At 44.4% G+C, this 4,750-nt stretch overlaps 1 long non-coding RNA gene across 2 annotated transcripts; it reads right to left on the minus strand.

Annotated features, from left to right (window-relative positions):
* Window positions 1-1,222: 1,222 nt before the first annotated feature.
* Window positions 1,223-4,162, minus strand: LOC119324910. Of its 2 annotated transcripts, XR_005157229.1 has the most exons (4): window positions 4,027-4,162; window positions 3,766-3,928; window positions 3,509-3,658; window positions 1,223-1,495 (listed from the first exon to the last, which is right to left on the minus strand). It is a non-coding gene; the product is annotated as an uncharacterized LOC119324910 (long non-coding RNA). The 2 variants fall into 2 exon arrangements; XR_005157228.1 differs by having other exon boundaries at window positions 1,223-3,658.
* Window positions 4,163-4,750: the final 588 nt, after the last annotated feature.

A 4,750-nucleotide genomic window follows, 5' to 3' on the forward strand; every position in this document is an offset into this window, starting at 1 on the left:
CAATTTTACTTCGACGCACTGGTTAGGGGAGGTCATTTACCACGCGTGGCCCCAGGTTCGAAACCCAACAGCGCCGCCCGTACCATTTTCTTTTGTTTATTTCTCCTGTACACTGACAGGTGGACCCAATGGTCATTGAGACATACTCTGCAAGTCAGTGCACTGCAGGTGGGCTCCACGCCATGCTGGCACGTCTAATCAACAATATATACATATATGGACGTGATTTGAACCGTGTTTAAATCATATTGTTAAGTTTTAAAACCAGTTCGATGTATTTTTCAAGTTTAAACATCAAAGTGAACATCAATGACAAATTTAAGTACCACTGATGTTATTGCCTCATTTGACAGAGTGAACTTAGTGAAGTAAATTTTTACTGCACTATGGTGCAGCGGATCCTCAATAATTAGTGGAGTAAAAACAAAATTTTGTAGATTTTGTTTTCTAGCCGCATCAACTTCAAATAATATTCATGCAAATTTGTAGGGGATGTACCAAGCAAAACTCACATATAATATGCTCACTTTTTTCTTACCCCTCCAGTGAAGTATGGCCACAGGGTGGAGGAACCCCATGCCTGGCTCAGCGGCGGCTAATTGACACATGGGTCCTGAGCCATCAAACGCGCTTTTTTATTTGGGTAACACACTATTTTACGGATATTCGATTCTGAGCGTGGATGCGTGCCCTTCAGTGTATTTTTATATGTATTTTACCTGTGTCAGCTTTAAACAATGAACAGGTCCGCGTCCATTTATTGCAACAGAAGGCGTTAGCCTGCATACGGAACATACTGGATGAGCGGCCCCGCGATTTTCCCGAGCCAGCCTGAGCCGTCTCTTGCACGGTGGATTTAACTGCCACCCGGCCAATCCGTCTTTATCTATTCTCTTTTCCTTATGTTTTCGCCCGGTTTTCCTCTAATTAACCGGGCAACTCTCTTCTCCTTAATCAATGAAAATGGCAAATCTTTTGCCTTGTTTCAAAAAAAAAAAATTCTCTTTTCCTCGATCATCTGCCGCTACATCTACTTCGTCATCAACTAGAGCTACACATACCAGGGCATCTAATCTGAGAATGCCATGCGACCATCCACTACACATAATACAAGGCATCCAAATCTAGGAATGCCATGCGACCATCACATATCCAGCTATAGAAGACATACACCATAATGACCACCATGACCAAGGGCCCATCAAGGTGGAACATTTTCATGTGCCAGAACAAGAGTTGCCATCATAAATAAATGCATCACTGCTCAACAAGTTCTGAATTTTAGAACTGCAAGATGAACACAAATTGCAACGAACCGATTTTGTCTACCAGAAATGCAAGAACTGCAGGGTTGTCCAAGACATGCACTAAAAAATCATTTCTAACATATAAAATCGTCATGTCCGGGCCGACACTTCTGAAGATGGAAGCTGGAAGGCAATGGTCACTGCTTTTCTCTACTGCACATCGGCTGGGAACCGCAGCTCCATGTTCCCTAAATTACACGAAACAATTAGGAAGTCAACGACCGCTTCGGCGTACAACAATTTAGTAAACTGTTTCATACTACAACAGTTTTGTAACATTGTTTTCATGCATAAATAGGTTCGCAAAAAGAGATGATGGTAAGACAAAATACTACAAAAACTCTGTTGGGATGCATTCTAGTTAGTCAAAGTACTGGAGCAACAAGTTGATGCAATTGTGGGATAACTTGAGCAGTACAACTAAAGTAATATTACAAAACAAAATGGTTTTTTCAAGCTCGTCGTGATTTGCAAATAAATCATTCTGTTGGGATGCATTTGGTATATAGACTGTCTTATGAATTTAAACCAAAAACTCTTCACTCCTCAAATCATCAGAGTGGAATTTCATTGTTGCAACATAAACTATACAAGCAAAGATCCAACTTGTCCCTATATTACACCAAAAAAATTCTAACCAAGATAAGCTATCAGATTGTGATTTTTCTATCAAGTTTACTAGCAGAAGCAAAATATATAAGGCTATTTTCATCATGCAAGGCTGACCAGTACAAGTAAGAACTCCTAGCAAATGATAAGAAACTGCAAGTACAGAACAAGCAATGAAGAACTCTTTACACACCTTATGAGTTTTTCACAACCAGTTAACACGGAAACAGTTAAAGCTTCATGTGTGTTACATGTGGTTCACATTGACAAGGGAGCTTCACAAAACAAAAACCAACCTGTCATAATTCTATCATCACCGGAACAACTGACATGAGAACTTCACTTTTTTCTGTAGAATTGGATTACCATGATCCATATCCCAGTAAGATAGTCTAAGGAACGAACACTGATTGTCAATGCATCACCAAACTGAATTATGACAAAGCCAAAGTTGACCAGCTACTTCTGAAAAGGTACTAGATAAACCTTTTGCATAAATTAAAGAAAAGTCATCCTCATTTTTTATAATGGCATTTAACAAGTTAGCGTATTTCCTCTTTTACATGAAGTGTGTTCTTTATAAATTGATACTATAATGGAGCATTTAGAAGTTTGCTCAAGAAAATGATGGCGGGGCTTGAACAACAATATGGCCTTTACTAACAAAAAAAAAAAAGAATCTTCCTGTACGTAGTCCAGCACAAGCTGCAACTAGACATCCAGTCCTAGCAAAATTTCAAGAGGTTATTAAAACAGAGAAGATTAAGAAATAAGCGTCTTGGGCCATATCCAACATAACAGATATATGGAGCAGATTCAGGCTGAAAAACTTTGTCAGTATACTGTTGTCTCTCTTGCAAACTGAAAATGATGTTAGTGTATACATTTCGTTTGTTTCGAATACACCATTTAGTTTAAACTAGGTTGAATATCACAACAGTGGGAAATGCTTACTAGGACTAGCATCGTAGAATTTCTCATGTATACCCCGGAAAATCCCAGGTAAAGAAAATGACAAAGTGCTGACATTTTAGATTCGATCTTTCATTTCTCATGTATACCAGTATTGGCATACAAGTCAAAAAGTTCTTGAGCATACGACATCGCCATAAATAAATCAAATGACCCCACTTAAAAATAGCAGGCATCGAACAAAAACCCTGTGTTTGCATCATGAATTATAATCAAGAAGCAACATACAATTGCTCAACTTAATCAAATAGTATTGATTGGTACTACCTTCATGAGACATTATTTGATAAACTGAACAGAAGAGGGCATCCTCACTTCCTCGGTGATCAATGTTTCAGCTAAAGCACGCGGGAGACATCAACATCAAACAAAACGAGGAATGTGATTCACTGGGGTAATTTAATTAATTTGCAAAGAATGAACTTGCGAGTTGTTGCTGGTTCTTCAACTTGTAAACTGTTGTTACAACTATAGTCCATACTCATTCAACCCAGTACTAATTTTCAAATAAACTCGCCCAATAATCCTAGGCAAGAATAAACCAACAAATCAATTGACTTGTAAATTCAACAAGCAATAGATCTGAATCCTTCGTGATCTGGAGAGATGGAACCGATTACCTGGAGAGAAGCCACATGTTTTGCTAGGGAAAGGCTGGAAGAGGAGCAGACCGGGATTAGGCCCAGCGCCTTGTCCAGGGGGTGCTCCTGCTAGTGCATTAGTAGGTTGGCTGCCACCAGTAGTCCGGGCCCCCTCGTATCATCATCCACCTGAATTTCGCATTGCCAACAGGGTCAACATTTTTTCAGTAAACTGCAGCCGATGGCTCAAGTCAGAACAAAAGAAGTCGAATGTAAAATCTTAGATGGAAACTCACCTGTCCACAATGCAATCTGGTCCTCCAGCCAACGAATCCAGACCTGGCTGCATTTCCCTAATAGTTGCACGCAGCCGACGCTTCCACACGCGGCGGCAGCAGCACCAGAGGGACCGGATCTGGCTGCTCCAAGCAGTCCGCGAAATCCACCCGGAGTGGGAACCTTGAAAACCACAGCAGTGTAAGCGGCGGCGGCAGGGAATCAGAGTATCCATCGAAGCACGAAAATCTATAGGCGAGCACTGCGCTACAGAAACTCACCGCACCGGTCACCCCATCGGCATCCATCGCCGCTCCGCCGTGCCCGCGAGGCCCCTCCCCACCAGTGCCAGGTCTCACGGCTCGTCAAACCGCCATTCCCGATCCCTCGACATGTTTCCCACAGCGGACTCCACAAGCAGACATGCAGTATAGTCACGGCTCAGTTTGGCCCCTCACAACCTGGACTAGCATCGTAGAATTTCTGAGCCACGGCTCAGACGCCCGCGATAAGGCCAACTCCACCGCGCGACCCTATCTTGTCCGCCCCGGTCTGTTTGGGGTAAAACGGACAAAGGAGGCGGCCCAGCGCGCGACGGCCCGGACCCATCCTGCCCGTTTTGTGTCTGGGCCGACCCATTTCGAGCGCAAACTTGCGCCGGGTTTGGGTCGCGGCGGACACCAAACGGACGCGCCCTCGTCCGCATCGAGGCCGCGTGGCATGCGGCCACCTACCTTCCTCCCGCCCACATCAATGCGCACGGGCGGGCGGCCCCACCTGTCATCCACACATGGAAGGGTCGCCGTCCTTCTTTAAGTGGGAAGCGTGGACCGATCGTCGTCCACACTGCCCCACGCCACCCCGCGGCCTCCTCGAAACCCGACAGCCCCAGGCCCCAAACCCTAGCCAAGAACTTGCCGGTCGGCCGCCCCGTGGCCATGGGGCTCTGGAAATACGGCCGCAAAGGCAAGCACGACCGCGAGGCTGGCTCCTCGTCGGGGCGTC

Source organism: Triticum dicoccoides, chromosome 6B (assembly GCF_002162155.2).
Source record: "Triticum dicoccoides isolate Atlit2015 ecotype Zavitan chromosome 6B, WEW_v2.0, whole genome shotgun sequence".
In the NCBI taxonomy this organism is placed as follows: domain Eukaryota; kingdom Viridiplantae; phylum Streptophyta; class Magnoliopsida; order Poales; family Poaceae; genus Triticum; species Triticum dicoccoides.